Consider the following 19,858-nt stretch of genomic DNA (forward strand, 5'->3'; position numbering starts at 1 on the left):
GGCCCGATATTCTAGACAGAGCGAGGATAGCAAAGAGAACTATGCAGTCTACAAAAAACCCTAAAGCAGAACCACGCAAAGGGGGGCAAAAAGACCCACCGTGCCGAACTAACGGCACGGCGGTGCACCCTTTGCGTCTCAGAGCTTCCAGCAAAAGAGAATAGCACAGCTGGACAGAAAAAACGGAAACAAAAACAAAGTAACACTTATCTAGCAGAGCAGCAGGCCACAGGAAATATGCAGTAGCTCAGATCCAACACTGGAACATTGACAAGGAGCAAGGAAGACAGACTCAGGTGGAGTTAAATAGCAAGGCAGCCAACGAGCTCACCAAAACACCTGAGGGAGGAAGCCCAGAGGCTGCAATACCACTTGTGACCACAGGAGTGAATTCAGCCACAGAATTCACAACAGTACCCCCCCTTGAGGAGGGGTCACTGAACCCTCACCAGAACCCCCAGGCCGACCAGGATGAGCCACATGAAAGGCACGAACAAGATCTGGGGCATGGACATCAGAGGCAAAAACCCAGGAATTATCCTCCTGAGCATAACCCTTCCATTTGACCAGATACTGGAGTTTCCGTCTAGAGACACGAGAATCCAAAATTTTCTCCACAATATACTCCAATTCCCCCTCCACCAAAACAGGGGCAGGAGGCTCCACAGATGGAACCATAGGTGCCACGTATCTTCTCAACAACGACCTATGGAATACATTATGTATGGAAAAGGAGTCTGGGAGGGTCAGACGAAAAGACACCGGATTGAGAATCTCAGAAATCCTATACGGACCAATAAAACGAGGTTTAAATTTAGGAGAGGAAACCTTCATAGGAATATGACGAGAAGATAACCAAACCAGATCCCCAACACGAAGTCGGGGACCCACACGGCGTCTACGATTAGTGAAAAGCTGAGCCTTCTCCTGGGACAAGGTCAAATTGTCCACTACCTGAGTCCAGATCTGCTGCAACCTGTCCACCACAGAATCCACACCAGGACAGTCCGAAGACTCAACCTGTCCTGAAGAGAAACGAGGATGGAACCCAGAATTGCAGAAAAATGGAGAGACCAAGGTAGCCGAGCTGGCCCGATTATTAAGGGCGAACTCAGCCAACGGCAAAAATGACACCTAATCATCCTGGTCAGCAGAAACAAAACATCTCAGATATGTTTCCAAGGTCTGATTGGTTCGTTCGGTCTGGCCATTAGTCTGAGGATGGAAGGCCGAGGAAAAAGATAGGTCAATGCCCATCCTACCACAAAAGGCTCGCCAGAACCTCGAGACAAACTGGGAACCTCTGTCAGAAACAATATTCTCAGGAATGCCATGCAAACGAACCACATGCTGGAAGAACAAAGGCACCAAATCAGAGGAGGAAGGCAATTTAACCAAGGGCACCAGATGGACCATTTTAGAAAAGCGATCACAGGCCACCCAAATGACCGACATCTTTTGAGAAACGGGAAGGTCAGAAATGAAATCCATCGAAATATGTGTCCAAGGCCTCTTCGGGACCGGCAAGGGCAAAAGCAACCCACTGGCACGTGAACAGCAGGGCTTAGCCCTAGCACAAATCCCACAGGACTGCACAAAAGCACGCACATCCCGTGACAGAGATGGCCACCAGAAGGATCTAGCCACTAACTCTCTGGTACCAAAGATTCCTGGATGACCAGCCAGCACCGAACAATGAAGTTCAGAGATAACTTTACTAGTCCACCTATCAGGGACGAACAGTTTCTCGGCCGGACAACGATCAGGTTTATTAGCCTGAAATTTCTGCAACACTCTCCGCAAATCAGGAGAGATGGCAGACACAATGACTCCTTCCTTGAGGATACTCGCCGGCTCAGATAACCCCAGAGAGTCGGGCACAAAACTCCTAGACAGAGCATCCGCCTTCACATTTTTAGAGCCCGGAAGGTACGAAATCACAAAATCAAAACGAGCAAAAAATAACGACCAACGGGCCTGTCTAGGATTCAAGCGCTTGGCAGACTCGAGATAAGTAAGATTCTTATGATCAGTCAATACCACCACGCGATGCTTAGCTCCCTCAAGCCAATGACGCCACTCCTCGAATGCCCACTTCACGGCCAGCAACTCTCGGTTGCCCACATCATAATTACGCTCAGCAGCAGAAAATTTCCTGGAAAAGAAAGCACATGGTTTCAACACTGAGCAACCAGAACCTCTCTGTGACAAAACCGCCCCTGCTCCAATCTCAGAAGCATCAACCTCGACCTGGAACGGAAGAGAAACATCTGGTTGACACAACACAGGGGCACAGCAAAAACGACGCTTCAACTCCTGAAAAGCTTCCACGGCAGCAGAAGACCAATTAACCAAATCAGCACCCTTCTTGGTCAAATCGGTCAATGGTCTGGCAATGCTAGAAAAATTACAGATGAAGCGACGATAAAAATTAGCAAAGCCCAGGAATTTCTGCAGACTTTTCAGAGATGTCGGCTGAGTCCAATCCTGGATGGCCTGGACCTTAACCGGATCCATCTCGATAGTAGAAGGGGAAAAGATGAACCCCAAAAATGAAACTTTCTGCACACCGAAGAGACACTTTGATCCCTTCACGAACAAGGAATTAGCACGCAGTACCTGGAAAACCATTCTGACTTGCTTCACATGAGACTCCCAATCATCAGAGAAGATCAAAATGTCATCCAAGTAAACAATCAGGAATTTATCCAGATACTCACGGAAAATGTCATGCATAAAAGACTGAAAAACAGATGGAGCATTGGCAAGTCCGAACGGCATCACCAGATACTCAAAATGACCCTCGGGCGTATTAAATGCCATTTTCCATTCATCTCCCTGCCTGATTCTCACCAGATTATACGCACCACGAAGATCAATCTTAGTAAACCAACTAGCCCCCTTAATCCGAGCAAACAAGTCAGATATCAATGGCAAGGGATACTGAAATTTAACAGTGATCTTATTCAGAAGGCGGTAATCAATACACGGTCTTAGCGAACCATCCTTTTTGGCTACAAAAAAGAACCCTGCTCCCAATGGTGATGACGATGGGCGAATATGTCCCTTCTCCAGGGATTCTTTCACATAACTGCGCATAGCGGTGTGTTCAGGCACGGACAAATTAAATAAACGACCCTTAGGGAATTTACTACCAGGAATCAAATTGATAGCACAATCACAATTCTTATGCGGAGGTAGGGCATCAGACTTGGGCTCTTCAAATACATCCTGAAAGTCAGACAAGAACTCTGGGACGTCAGAAGGAATGGATGACGAAATAGACAAAAATGGAACATCACCATGTACTCCCTGACAACCCCAGCTGGTTACCGACATAGAGTTCCAATCTAATACTGGATTATGGGTTTGTAGCCATAGCAACCCCAACACGACCACATCATGCAGATTATGCAGTACCAGAAAGCGAATAACTTCCTGATGTGCAGGAGCCATGCACATGGTCAGCTGGGCCCAGTACTGAGGCTTATTCTTGGCCAAAGGTGTAGCATCAATTCCTCTCAACGGAATAGGACACCGCAAAGGCTCCAAGAAAAATCCACAACGTTTAGCATAATCCAAATCCATCAGATTCAGGGCAGCGCCTGAATCCACAAACGCCATGACAGAATACGATGACAAAGAGCATATCAAGGTAATGGACAGAAGGAATTTGGACTGTACAGTACCAATGACGGCAGAGCTATCGAACCGCCTAGTGCGCTTAGGACAATTAGAAATAGCATGAGTGGAATCACCACAGTAGAAACACAGCCTGTTCAGACGTCTGTGTTCTTGCCGTTCAACTTTAGTCATAGTCCTGTCGCACTGCATAGGCTCAGGTTTACTCTCAGACAATACCGCCAGATGGTGCACAGATTTACGCTCGCGCAAGCGACGACCGATCTGAATGGCCAAGGACATAGACTCATTCAAACCAGCAGGCATAGGAAATCCCACCATGACATCCTTAAGAGCTTCAGAGAGACCCTTTCTGAACCAAGCCGCCAGTGCAGATTCATTCCACAGAGTGAGTACTGACCACTTCCTAAATTTCTGATAATATACTTCTACATCATCCTGACCCTGGCATAAAGCCAGCAAATTTTTCTCAGCCTGATCCACTGAATTAGGCTCATCGTAAAGCAATCCAAGCGCCTGGAAAAACGCATCAACATTACTCAATGCAGGGTCTCCTGGCGCAAGAGAAAACGCCCAGTCCTGTGGGTCGCCGCGCAAAAAAGAAATAATAATCAAAACCTGTTGAATAGGATTACCAGAAGAATGAGGTTTCAAGGCCAGAAATAGCTTACAATTATTTTTGAAGCTCAGGAACTTAGTTCTGTCACCAAAAAACAAATCAGGAATAGGAATTCTTGGTTCTAGCATAGATTTCTGATCAATTGTATCTTGAATCTTTTGTACATTTATAACGAGATTATCCATTGAGGAGCACAGAGCCTGAATATCCATGTCCACAGCTGTGTCCTGAAGCACTCTAATGTCTAGGGGAAAAAAAAAAAAAAAAAAAAACTGAAGACAGAGCTGAGGAAAAAAAAATGATGTCAGGACTTCTTTTTTCCCTCTATTGAGAATCATTGGTTTGGCTCCTTGTACTGTTATGCTGTGCTATCAGGCAACACAGTGTGCAGTAATCAGCGCACATACAGTGATATGGCAATAACCCAAAAACAATAGAACAAGCTCTGAGACGTGGAATCTCTGCAGACTGCAATACCTGAACCTATCCTCACACAACTAAAAGCAGCAGTGGATTGCGCCTAACACTACCTATGCAACTCGGCACTGCCTGAGGAGCTGACTAGCCTGAAGATAGAAATACAAGCCTGACTTGCCTCAGAGAAATACCCCAAAGGAATAGGCAGCCCCCCACATATAATGACTGTTAGCAAGATGAAAAGACAAAACGTAGGAATGAAATAGATTCAGCAAAGTGAGGCCCGATATTCTAGACAGAGCGAGGATAGCAAAGAGAACTATGCAGTCTACAAAAAACCCTAAAGCAGAACCACGCAAAGGGGGGCAAAAAGACCCACCGTGCCGAACTAACGGCACGGCGGTGCACCCTTTGCGTCTCAGAGCTTCCAGCAAAAGAGAATAGCACAGCTGGACAGAAAAAACGGAAACAAAAACAAAGTAACACTTATCTAGCAGAGCAGCAGGCCACAGGAAAGATGCAGTAGCTCAGATCCAACACTGGAACATTGACAAGGAGCAAGGAAGACAGACTCAGGTGGAGTTAAATAGCAAGGCAGCCAACGAGCTCACCAAAACACCTGAGGGAGGAAGCCCAGAGGCTGCAATACCACTTGTGACCACAGGAGTGAATTCAGCCACAGAATTCACAACAGGGAAGGTCCTGTTCTTGCTGCAGCTATAAAAGGTTCACATGGCCACACGGCCATGTGCTAGTGTACATTTGGAATTGTGTGTGTGTTGATGAGTGCAAGTCGTTCTTTAAATTCCCCTCCCTTGTATATGACTGTTCGCAAAAGGTGGATGCTTGCTGTCTAGCGCCCAACTGAGCTGTCAACATAAAGACACACGATACAGCGTCTATTGCTGTAATCACCAGTGCGGCGCCATACGCTTATAGAGCGCTTTCCTATCCCAAGTCTGAGTGGTTAGTGGCGTCCACCAAAGCGGCACAGCACGCACTCTTTTGCTTTTAGTTATATTTTTTGTTGCTTTGACATCCCAGTTGCGGTGTCGAGCGCAATGGTCTGAACGTACTCTAATCCTGTGTCTTGGGATAGAGTCCTGAGACTCCTTGCTGGCGCTCTTGGTGGGGTACTGCAGCCCTGTGACGCAACAGGGTTTGCTTCCTTCACACAGGGTGAAGTTAACCTATGTGTGTATCCACATTGTACCGCCATATAGTCCGTCATTACTCAGCAGCAGGTTCCATCTCTGCACGGTGGACCCTGGGCTGCGAACGCACCTTATACCATCTCTCTTATAATTTGGTGCGTTCCGCTAGCCCTAACACTAGCTTGAGTTATTAAGTAGACTGTTTACTGGATGAGTGTTCTTCACTATATATCTTTCAGTCTATCATAGGGTCTTCATAGGGTCACTTAGGGACAGCAGCCTTTGAGCGGGAGGACCATCTCTCGTTTATTAATAGGGTGCCAATCTCCGCTGTTAGGCAAACCTAGGATTTTAACAGGGTTTATGTCTATATATGTGTATTGTTTGTTGTTTTTTCTTTTTTTGTTATACTCAGTAAAATTGCAAATTTTAAGGTTTTTTATGTTTGTAGTGTTTTTGACCTTAGTATTACATTTACACTTTTTTAAGACTATGTATAGGTATGCTAGTAAAACATATAATATACTTACAAGAAAAGTGACTTGTACTCTTTTACTCACTGTACCTCCTACTGTGTTTTGTCTTTTATTAAGAAAAGTAGTAATATAGTCTTATAGGAACAAAAAAACATATGCTGTTGTTCTTGGATGAGCTAGATCAATAAAGTCGATCTTAACTAAATTCTGCAATATCATTCAGTTACCTAAACACGATAGTATCCACTGCATTCATTGCTTTGCCTGTTCTCACTAACATCAAATGCATTAATCTTGCTACTTTTGACAGTAAAGTATACAATAAAAACCTTTTGGGATTTGAGAAAAAATGTAAATCATATTTCATATTGCAGAGAAAAAAAAATAATGCACTATACTCAAGGTAGTATACAATTGTCATGATTAAAGTTTTGAAAATAATACATAGATATTTCATTTTCCGTTTAAGGCAATGGTTGATATTGCCAGAATGGTCAACAAATGTCAAAAATATAAGGTTATCTGAGATACAATTTTATTAATATCAAATGCAATTACTGATGTGAGTTAACATTCAAAGGAATTATTCTTAACAAAATGACTGAAGGCTGACCTTTGATCCTTTTAGTTATGCTTTTTTTTCTATATCACGGTATCATCAATTCAATATTGATACCATTTAACTACTTTTGCAAAAGCATTTAACTCTAAATCATTTAAAATTTGTTTCTATTTTAACCCCTTAGTGACAGAGCCAATTTGGTACTTAATGACCGAGCCAATTTTTACAATTCTGACCACTGTCACTTTATGAGGTTATAACTCTGGAACGCTTCAACGGATCCCGCTGATTCTGAGATTGTTTTTTCATGACATATTGTACTTCATGTTAGTGGTAACAATTATTCGATATTACTTGCGATTATTTATGAAAAAAAATGGAAATATGGCGAAAATTTTTAAAATTTGGCAATTTTCAAATTTTGTATTTTTATGCCCTTAAACCACAGAGATATGTCACGAAAAATAGTTAATAAATAACATTTCCCACATGTCTACTTTACATCAGCACAATTATGGAAACAAAATTTTTTTTGTTAGGGAGTTATAAGGGTTAAAAGTTGACCAGCAATTTCTCATTTTTACAACACCATTTTTTTTTAGGGACCACATCACATTTGAAGTCATTTTGAGGGGTCTATATGATAGAAAATAATGAAGTGTGACACCATTCTAAAAACTACACCCCTCAAGGTTCTCAAAACCACATTCAAGAAGTTTATTAACACTTTACGTGCTTCACAGGAACTGAAACTATGTGGAAGGAAAAAAATGAACATTTAACTTTTTTTTGCAAACATCTTAATTCAGAACCATTTTTTTTATTTTCTCATGTGTAAAAACAGAAATGTAACAATAAATTTTGTTATGCAATTTCTCCTGAATACGCCAATACCCCATATGTGGGGGTAAACCACTTTTTGGGCGCACCACAGAACTTGGAAGTGAAGGAGCGCCGTTTGACTTTTTCAATGCAGAATTGGCTGGAATTGAGATCAGACACCATGTCACGTTTAGAGAGCCCCTGATGTGCCTAAACAGTGGAAACCCCCCACAAGTGACACCATGACACCATTTTGGAAACTAGACCCCTTAAGGAACTTATCTAGATGTGTGGTGAGCACTTTGAACCCCCAAGTGCTTCACAGAAGTTTATAACGTAGAGCCGTGAAAATAAAAAATCGCATTTTTTCTACAAAAATGATCTTTTTGCCCCCAAATTTTTCTTTTCACAAGGGTAACAGGAGAAATTAGACCATAAAAGTTGTTGTGCAATTTCTCCTGAGTACGTCGATACCCAATATGTGGGGGTAAACCACTGTTTGGGCGCACCGCAGAGCTTGGAAGAGAAGGAGTGCCGTTTTACTTTTTCTATGTAGAATTGTCTGGAATTGAGATCGGACGCCATGTCGCGTTTGGAGAGCCCTGATGTGCCTAAACAGTAGAAATCCCCCACAAGTGACCCCATTTTGGAAACTAGACCCCCCATGGAACTTAACTAGATGTGTGGTGAGAACTTTGAATGCTCAAGTGCTTCACAGAAGTTTATAATGCAGAGTCATGAAAATAAAAAATATTTTTTTTTCCACAAAAAAGATAGTTTAGCCCCCAAGTTTTTATTTTCACAAGGGTAACAAGAGAAATTGGACCCCAAAAGTTGTTGTTCAATTTGTCCTCAGTATGCTCGTACCCCATATGTGGGGGTAAACCACTGTTTGGGCGCACGGCAGAGCTCGGAAGGAAGGAGCGCCATTTTGGAATGCAGACTTTGATAGAATGGTCTGCGGACGTTATGTTGCATTTGCAGAGCCCCTGATGTACCTAACCAGTAGAAACCCTCCACAAGTGACCCCATTTTGGAAACTAGACCCCCCATGGAACTTATCTGGATGTGTGGTGAGAACTTTGAATGCCCAAGTGCTTCACAGAAGTTTAGAATGCAGAGTCGTGAAAATAAAAAATATTTTTTTTTTCCACAAAAAGATATTGTAGCCCCCAAGTTTTTATTTTCACAAGGGTAATAGGAGAAATTGGACTGCAATAGTTGTTGTCCAATTTATCCCGAGTACGCTGATGTGCCATATGTGGGGGTAAACCACTGTTTGGGCGCACGGCAGAGCTCGGAAGGAAGGAGCGCCATTTTGGAATGCAGACTTTGATAGAATGGTCTGCGGACGTTATGTTGCGTTTGCAGAGCCCCTGATGTACCTAAACAGTAGTAACCCCCCACAAGTGACCCCATTTTGGAAACTAGACCCCCCAAGGAACTTATCTAGATGTGTGGTGAGAACTTTGAATGCCCAAGTGCTTCACAGAAGTTTAGAATGCAGAGTCATGAAAATAAAAAATATTTTTTTTCCCACAAAAAAGATATTGTAGCCCCCAAGTTTTAATTTTCACAAGGGTAACAGGAGAAATTGGACCACTAAAGTTGTTGTTCAATTTATCCTGAGTATGCTGATGCCCCATATGTGGGGGTAACCCACTGTTTGGGCGCACGGCAGAGCTCAGAAGGGAGGGAGCACCATTTGACTTTTTGAGCGCAAAATTGGCTGTCGTGTTTGGAGACCCCCTGATGTACCTAAACAGTGGAAACCCCCCAATTCTAGCTCCAACCCTAACCCCAACACACCCCTAACCCTAATCCCAACCTGATCCATAATCCTAATCGCTAACCCTAACGATAAACACAACCCTTACCCCAAAACAACCCTAATGTCAACCCTAACCATAACCCTAATCAAAACCCTAAATCCAACACACCCCTAATCCTAATCTCAACCCTTACCTCAAACCTAACCCTAATCCCAATACACCCCTAATCACAACCCTAACCTTAACCCTAATCCCAAACCTAACCCTAATCCCAAGCGTAACCCTAATGCCAACCCTAATCCTAATACCAACCCTAATGCAAACCCTAACCCTAATCCCAACTCTAACCCTAACTTTAGCCCCAATCCTAGCCCCAACCATAACCCTAGCCCTAAGGCTACTTTCACACTTGCGTCGTTTGGCATCCGTCGCAATCCGTCATTTTGGACAAGAAACGGATCCTCCAAATGTGCCCGCAGGATGCGTTTTTTGCCCATAGACTTGTATTGCCGACGGATCGTGACGGATGGCCACACGTCGCGTCCGTCGTGCACTGGATCAGTTGTGTTTTGGCGGACCGTCAGCACAAAAAAAGTTCAATGTAACGTTTTTTTTGTACGTCGCATCCGCCATTTCTGACCGCGCATGCGTGGCCATAACAATTTTCACAATGTGCGTCGGTATGTCGGGCCGACGCATTGCGATGGCCCCGTACTGACGTAAGCGTGAAAGAAGCCTAACCCTAAATTTAGCGCCAACTGCTGTTGTCCTGCCGGCCGGCAGATGGAGACAGATGGCGGGCGCACTGCTCATGCGCCCGCCATTTTCTTTTCCCCAGAAGACGCCGGCGGCCAGGAGGAGCAGCAGGAGGACCCAGGGACACCGGTAAGTATGATAGGGTCCCCGAATCCCCCTATTTCTCTGTCCTCTGAAACTCGAAACCCAATGCAGTGCATTGGGTTTCCAATGGTTCCCAGGGTCTGAAGGAGAGTAAACTCTCCTTCAGGCCCTGCGATCCATATTTAAGTGTAAAATAAAGAATTAGAATAAAAAATATCGCTATACTCACCCTCGGACGCGCCCTGGTACTAACCGGGAACCTTCCTTCCTTCGAATCAGCGCTTGCAGGACCTTGCGGTGACGTCGCGGCTTGTGATTGGTCACGCGACCGCCCATGTGACCGCTCGCGCGACCAATCACAAGCCGCGACATCACCGCAAGGTCCTGCAAGCGCTGATTCTTAGGAAGGAAGGCTGCCGGAAAGAAGCAGGGCGCGTCCGAGGGTGAGTATATTCCTATTAGGTATATACTCACCCTCGGATGCGCCCTGTTTTTTTCCGGCAGCCTTCCTTCCTAAGAATCAGCGCTTGCAGGACCTTGCGGTGACGTCGCGGCTTGTGATTGGTCGCACGAGCGGTCACATGGGCGGTCGCCCGACCAATCACAAGCCGCGACGTCACCACAAGGTCCTGCAAGCGCTGATTCAAAGGAAGAAAGGCTGCCGGTTAGTACCAGGGCGCGTCAGAGGGTAAGTATAGCAATATATTTTTTTTTAATTCTTTATTTTACACTTAAATATGGATTCCGATACCGATTTCCGATATTGCAAACATATCGGAACTCGGGATCGGATTTCCGATACCAGATTCAGAAGATCGCCGACTTCAAGGCCGACCCCACACAGGGGTCGGGTCGGGTTTCATGAAACCCGACTTTGCCAAAAGTCGTCGACTTCTGAAAATGGCCGACCCGTTTCGCTCAACCCTATTCAAGACCCCTGATCATTTAGAGGACTTTATTCAACTATGCATCTGAATTCAACAGAGCCTCACGGAACTAAGAAAGGAAAGACTGCGAGTATTTGAAAACACTCCTAACTGTTGCTTTACTCATTCTGCATTAAAAAACAACAGGAAATGGAAAGTTTACCTGAACCTATACAAATTGATGTAATCCATAAACCTCTCTCTGTAGTAGAGAAGGAAAGGCAACGTACAGAGAATCTATGTCTCTATTGTGGGGGTTCTGGAAATTTTGCCATCAACTGTTCTAATGAAAGAACCATAGCTTTCACAAATTCCAAGACTGAAAGTGATTTAGACCTTTTTAAACTGCCAGATCCAGTTATGCAGACCATCTGCAATGCAGGATAAAGGCAAAGAGCAATCACCATAGTCTCATTTTGTCGTTCCTATACAGGTTATAACTGGGAGCCAAAAAATACAGTGCTCTGCCATTCTGTAGCAGGAGGGAATTTCATGGACTTACAATTCACACTTGATAATAACATGGCAAGAAGGATTAAATCCATGTCAATTGATATGGAAATTGTGGATGGATCACCTTTATCGTCTGGACCTGTTACGAGATGAATGAACTGGAAATCTGTATTGAACCGAATCATCATGAAGTAGTTAGCATTCATCTTATTTCATTTCCTAAATTTCCATTTATTCTAGGAATTCCTTGGTTTTAAATCCATAACCCATCTATCAACTGGCATCAAGGACCCGCTGAGTACTGTAAGAACAATTGCCATGCTAATTTTTTTGTTTACAAGCAAATCCATGTTTCTGAGATTTCTCATCAGAATGTTGATACACTACCACCTCATTACCAGCAGTGAGGTCTGCCGTAAGAAGAAAGCCGTTCAACTGCCTGCTCATTGTTCTTACGACTGTCCCATTGAATTACTTCCTGGAGCGTCCATTCCGTTTGGGCAATTTTACAATCTTTCTGAGCCAGAGTTAAAAGTACTAAAGGAATACCTGGACTAAAATTTACAGAAATGTTTTATTTAATCTTCTTCTTCGCCAGCAGGAGCACCATCGATTTTTGGAGAAAAGAAGGACTCAACCACGCAGCTATCTATTGATTATAGAAAAATAAATAAAATTACCATTAAAAATCGCTAACCACTCCCCTTAATTTCTGAGTTGCTGGAGAGACTGCATTCTGCCAGAAATTTTACCAAACTCTATCAAAAAGGGGCTTATAATTTCATACAAATCTGCTTGGGAGATGAATGGAAAACTGCTTTTACAACTAGATGCGGACATTTGGAATATTTGGCTATGCCTTTTGGCGTTAGCAAGGCCCCTGCCATCTTTCAGCACTTCATTTTTTGTAGTCTATCTCGGTGACATTCTTATATTTTCAGATTCCTTGGAGGAGCATAGAAGACATGCCCAGTTAGCACTGGAACATCTACAGGAAAACCATCTCTGTATCAAACTCGAAAAAATGTGAATTCGAACAAACCAGAATTCAATTTCTGGGATATACTGTATCATCTCCCCAGAAGGCCTGAGCATGGATCCCAGTAAAATCAGAGTGGTATTTGACTGGACTACCCCAAGAAATAGGATTTGCAAATTTCTACAGAAGATTCATTAAAAACTTTTCAAAAATAATTTTACCTATTACATTAATGACAAAAAATTTTCTGGTCTTCAGAGGAACAAGTGGCATTCAACAAACTAGTAAAGACACTTTTTACTTCTGCACCATTAGTAGTTCATCAAAATCCTGAACTGATGTTTGATGTTGAAGTAGATGCCTCAGACTCTGCGGTGGGAGCCGTTTTATCACAGCGAGTTAGAGATGAAATGAAGCCTCATCAATGAGCATTTCTTTATCATACCATGTTATCTGCAAAAAATAACTATGACATTGGAAATAAGGAACGTTTAGCAATTAACCCCTTCATGACAGAGCCCTTTTTTCATTTTTGCATTTCTGTTTTTTGCTCCCCTTCATCCCAGAGCCATAACTTTTTAATTTTTCCGTCAATATGGCCATTTGAGGGCTTGCTTTTTGCAGGACAAATTGTACTTTTGAACATCTCCATTGGTTTTACCATACCGTGTACTCAAAAGCGAGAAACAAACTCCAAGTTCGGTGAAATTGCCAAAACAATGCAATTCCACAACTGTTTTTCGGATTTTTTTTACCATGTTTACCAACTGCTAAAACTAACCTTCTATTATGATTCTCCAGGTCATTATGTGTTAATAGATTCCAAACATGTATAGGTTCTTTTTTATTTAAAAAAATTGCATCATTTTCCAAGACACGTAGCGTCTCAATTTTTCATGATCTCAGGTTGGGTGAAGGCTTATTTTTTGCATGTCGAGCTGATGTTTTTAATGATACCATTTTGGTGCAGATAAAATATTTTGATCGCCCGTTATTCCATTTTAATGTAACGTTGCGTCGACCAAAACAACTCAAATCTGGCGTTTTGACTTTTTGGGGGGTTTATCGGGTTAATACTTTTTATATTGATAGACTGGGCTATTATAAATGCAGCAATACCAAATATGTGTATATTTGTTTTTTTATTGTTTTATTTTGAATGGGACGAAAGGGGGGTGATTTGAACTTTTATATATTTTTTATTTTTTTAATATTTTTAAAAACTTTTTTTTACTTTTGGCATTCTTCAATAGTCTCCATGGGAGACTGGAAGCTGCCATAAACTGATCGGCTCTGTTACATAAAGGCGATGATCAGATCGCCTGTATGTAGCAGAATTGAAAACTTGCTATGAGCACTGACCACCGGGCCGTGCTCACAGCAATCTGGCAGTGACTACCATAGAGGTCTGCAGGAGACCTCTGGCTGTCATGCCAACCCATTGGTGACCCGTGATCACATGATGGGGTCACCGATGGGCAGCTATAGGAAGTGCATGTTAAATGCTCCTGTCAAAGTTTGACAGTGGCATTTAACGGGTTATTAGCCTTGGGTGAATCGTGATTCCACCCGTGGCTGTTGAAGGAACATATCAGCTGTGCAAAATAGCTGACATGTGCTGGAAAAGATGTGGGCTCAGTGCCGGAGCCCACATCAAAGGGGGAGACATGACATGCACTGTACTAGTGTGCCACATATCGTGAAAGGGTTAAAGTCGCCTTCTTCAAATGGAGACAACTTTTGGAAGGGGTCATTCAACAGGTGACTGTCCTTACCGACCACAAAAATTTTGAATTTATACATGCAGCTAAGAGGCTGTTTACAAGACAAGCACATTGGCCTTATTTTTCTCCAGGTTTAATTTTATAATTTCTTATCAGCCTGGTTCAAGAAATGGCAAGGCTGATGCTCTGTCCAGAATATTTACTGAACCTGGACGTCAGGAGAGGTCTACCACTGACTGTACCATTCTACGTCGCAAAAATCTTTTGGGAATACTGGGCTCCAAAGAATTTTTGACGAAAATTAAACAGGGATGCGAAACTGACTTCCCCACCCTGCTGTTCTGTTCGTTTCCACTATACACTTGTATTGCTTCGCTCATTTTTGACCGGACCTATTAAAATGCTGTTTTAGCTGCTTAAAATTTTTTTTTGAATACCTGTTGCATTATTATACTGTATGTGAACATGGTTGGTCATTATAAAAACAAAATACGTTAAAATCTCAATTTTTTTTATTTATTTTGTGTTTATAAAGGTTACAAGGGCTTATTGAATTCTGCACAGAAATTACAAATTTGAGCTTAACTAACTAAAACAAGTACTACTACTACTATAACAACTTTAACTAACTATAACTATAACTAAAATTAACTATAGTATAAAATTTAACTGCGTGCAAACATTTTGAAAAAAATAGTAAAAATAATAAAAAAAATAAAAAAATTATTTTTTTTCAGACAATCTTCACATAATTCTTTTGTTTACATTCAGGACAACAATAATACACATGTCTCTTGCACATATATTTTTCGCAACGAAAACAAGTCATGCTTGATTTGTCGTCATTCGAAGGAGGGAAAAAGCAGCATCTCTTTCTTTTTAGGCTGGCAGCTGTGCTGGTGGAGGATGTGGATTCAGTTGCAGTGCTGGTGGAGGCTGTGGTTTGAGCATGCTGCTGGATGCTTTGAACAATGGCAAGTGCTCCTTCACTTCTGGGATTCACATGTCTCTCTTCAATAAAAGGCCTAATTAGGGATTGTCCTAATTCTTCCAGAAACAGTCTTCTTTTATGTAGTTTATTTCTGTTCGATTTGGGATCTGTTTCACACCATAAGACAAATGCGTCGTAGGCGGAAACATCAAGAATATTATAAAAAATAATCATTGGACACCGATTGGTTTTTCGTTTGCAAGTACAAGTAGTTATTAGTTGGTCAAGTGTATCTACGGCCCCTTTTGTTGCATTGTAGTCCATTATCATGTCCGGCTTTCTATCTTCTCATTGCTTATTGCATCATCATTGTGCATTGTCCATCTTCTAAAGACATTGATTTTTTTTTTATGGAGAGATTTTTGTATGCCAAACCACCAAATATATGTCCCTGATTCTGCTTGACTTGAAGTCCTCAAACGTGTCAATGATTCTAAACTTGTAGGACACCCTGGAGTAATGAAAATGCAAGAACTAATGCTTCATTCTTTTTGGTGGCCTAATTGTAAGAAGGAAGTGAGAAAATATGTTTCCTCCTGTTTTATATTAGCACGGAACAAAATGCACAATCTTCTCCTCTAGTACTCCTGAAACCTCTAGCAGTTCCATCCAGGCATTGGGATCAATCTCAATACATTTTATTGTGGATCTACCTCCATCTAAAGAAATGACTGTTAAATGGCCCATTTTATTCCAACTAAAGGGATTCCTACTGCTGAACCAACTGCAGAATTAGTGGTAAAAAAAAAATTAGGCTACATGGAATACCTGATAATATAATTTCTGATAGAGGTTTTCAGTTTACATCAAGATTTTGGAAAAACTTTTCTACAGCTTTAGGAGTTACTCTCAATTTGTCTACCGCCTTCCACCCTCAATCCAAATGCCAGACTGAAAGAACTAACCAAACCCTTGAACAATACCTGTGCTGTTTTATTTCTTACCTACAGGATGACGGAGTGGACTATTTTCCACAGCAGAATTTGCCTATAATAACTCCTAACACAGTTCTACATCCCAAAGTCCATTTTTTGCTAACTATGGCTTGCAATCAGTATTTATTCCTAATCTCCCATTTCTTCGGTTCCTGCTGTTACAAACAGACTGACAGAGTTGAAGAAAGCTCAAAAAGAACTAATGGAGATGTTACAAAAGGCCCAAGAAGATTACAAAGAAACAGCAGATAAACATGGCAAAGCCCATCCTACCCTTCAGGTCAGTGACAAGGTTTTGCTTTCTACCAAAAATCTGAAAACAAACATAGAGTCTTCTAAATAGGGTCAATCATTCATAGGACCTTTTCAAATTTCTGCCTAAATGAACCCAGTTGCTTTTCGTTTAAAACTTCCTAACAGCCTTAAAATTCAACCAGTGTTTCATGTGTCCTTGCTCAAGCCATTCAGTGACAACCTATTTCCATTTTACAAGTCACAATTAACTCTTTAACCTATTTCCCGTTAGAACTCAGCCACCTCCTCTTCCAGAAAAAGTCCATGGTGAAGAAGAATACATTGTGGATGAAATTCTGGATTCTATAAAATTTAGAGGGAGACTACAATATTTAGTGCAATGGAGGGGTTACGGACCAAAAAATAATTAATGGGAGCTGGAGAGCAACGTCTATGATACTTCAATAGATTCGGGCAAGCAGTATATGAGAAAACAAGCAAAAATATTGGCCTAGATTAGTGCCAAAACTAAATTTTTTACCTACAAATATAAGGAAGCAAATGCCAAAAGTATTAAAAAGCTATAATACTTTATTAAACAGATAGTACACTCAAATTTAAAATTCCTGAGGAGACACAGAATACAAAAATAACTGCACACACAGAGATTACCTTATATGTTCCTGTATAACAATAATCCTAAAGTAAACAAAGTGGTCCTTGAGAAATATTAGTCTTTTATACTATAGTTGATACATATGTGGGTGTTAAAGTATACATTAGCCACAACAATATTAAATAGAGATACCGATATAGGTAGTAGTCATGGCTGAAAACAAGCCAGGCGATAATAATTGAATCCCATAGGAGTCACTATGCATAAAGAGATATCCCACCCTTCATAATTCCATAAATCCATAAAGATTTGGGGTCAGCTCTCGGCAGACCTATCATTTCTGGGAGGGGAATTTTTTAGAACATATCAGGTGGATTAATTATTATCTCCAACCATTGGTGCTCTATCTCCCTTCGTTCCTTAAGGACACTGGAGATTTATTGCGTAAGGTCAACGTATTGTGCCTAGAGAGTGATACTCTTTTGGCTTCAGTTGATGTCGAGTCCCTCTACACCAATATTCAACATCATGACAGCCTTTGTGCTGTCCGGATTTTCTTAGGTACATCCACCCTCCCAGTACCGATGAGGGACCTCATCCTGGAGGTTTTGGAGTTCACTCTCACCCACAATTTTTTTGTGTTCAAAGGATCCTTCTACCTACAGCTCCAGGGTACAGCCATGGGTGCGGCCTTTGCCTGTTCTATGCTAATCTGTTCATGGGGCTGTGGGAGAGGGATCTGTTCCTGTCTGACAAATAGGGGTCAATGGATCGTGTCCTTTTGTGAACACGCTACATTGACGATATCTTCTTTGTCTGGCAGGGCACTTCCGTCAACCTTCTGCAGTTCATATCATCCCTGAACAGCAACGATCTAAATATATGTCTTACCCTGCTCTGGATTTCAGAGAAAATTGATTTCCAAGATGTTTCTATTCGTAAGGATTCAGACTGATATCTTTCATAAAAAACAGCTACTAAGAACCTGCTTCATGCCTCTTCCTGCCATCCGCATCACATGATTCTAATTATCCCATTAGGACAATTCCTCCGCTTATGTCAGATTTGCTCTACGGATGCTGATTTTGAAATCCGAGGGAAGGAATTGAAATTACATTTTTTAGCAAGTGGGTAAAGTGGGCGGAGTATGAAAAAAGCATACCATCGTGCTAAATATTCTAGTCGCAATAATTTATTGTATAAAAAAACAACTAACAGGTCCAATGTCAATGGTATAGCAAGATTTATTACATCATATAATCCTCAACATGAGAAAGTGTGTCTAGCCATCAAGAAGGCTTGGCTCATCTTGAAAGTTGATCCGATTATTAAAAAATTTCTCCCCAATAATCCATCAATTACATTTCGACATGCCAGAAGCTTACGTGACCATTTAACGCGTAGCCATTATATTGGCCAGTCAGTACCAACATTTCTTGATGGTGCTTGGGTGGGGGTGGTTGTGTACCGTGCAGCAGATGCGTCGCGTGCCCCAACATTGAGAGATGTACCTCATTTGCGAACTTTGATGGCACTAAATGCTTTGAGAGTAGACAACATATATCGTGCATCTCCAGGTATGTTATTTATTATGCCACCTGTATGTTTGGACTAATAGATATATAGGGTTAACTACTCGGCAACTTAAAGTTCGTGTTAGGGAACATGTGTTGGGGATACAGGCGGCGGCTGTATGCACGGACACCACCACCCTTAAAACCCTTCCATGACATTTCATGGAATTTGACCAATGTGATGATTGTTGTGAATTCTGTTGTCGAACTCCCTCCTGTGGTCATGAATGGTACTTCGGCGAGTTCTGTCCATGGACTCCCTCTGGTGGCTGTGAGTGGAGCTGCTGCTTCTGAGGTTCCTTACACAGCTGACGTGGTTTATCCTTTGGTTGGCTGCTCTATTTAACTCCACTCAGATCGTTACTCCATGCCAGCTGTCAATGTTCCTGCATTGGTTCAGTTCGCTCTTGGATCTTTCTGGTGACCTGTCTACTCCAGCAGAAGCTAAGTTCCTGCTTGTTATTATTTGTTCATTGTTTCCTTGTCCAGCTGCATATTATGATTTTGCCTTGCTAGCTGGAAGCTCTGGGATGCAGAGTGGCATCTCCGCACCGTTAGTCGGTGCGGAGGTCTTTTTGCACACTCTGCGTGGTCTTTTGTAGTTTTTTGTGCGGACCACAAAGATACCTTTCCTATCCTCTGTCTGTTTAGTAAGTCTGGCCTCCCTTTGCTGAAACCTGTTTCATTTCTGCATTTGTGACTTTCATCTTTACTCACAGTCAATATATGTGGGGGGCTGCCTTTTCCTTTGGGGAATTTCTCTGAGGCAAGGTAGGCTTTATTTTCTATCTCTAGGGCTAGCTAGCTCTTAGGCTGTGAAGAGGCATCTAGGGAGTGTCAGGAACGCTCCACGGCTATTTCTAGTTGTTGTGATAGGATTAGGGGTTGCGGTCAGCAGAACTCCCACATCCCAGAGCTTGTCTTGTGTGAGTTTAACTATCAGGTCGTGCCGGGTGCTCCTAACCACCAGGTCCATAACAGTACAGATGTCCCAAAGTATTAATACATCTCAATAGAGGGATAAGAGAAGTTCTGAGATCATTTTTTTTCTTTGCACTGTGTTTTGTCTTTCTTTTCCCCTAAATCTTTGGGTGGTTCAGGACACAGGTGTAGATATGGACA

This window comes from Ranitomeya imitator, chromosome 1 (assembly GCF_032444005.1).
Source record: "Ranitomeya imitator isolate aRanImi1 chromosome 1, aRanImi1.pri, whole genome shotgun sequence".
NCBI classification, from domain to species: Eukaryota; Metazoa; Chordata; class Amphibia; order Anura; family Dendrobatidae; genus Ranitomeya; species Ranitomeya imitator.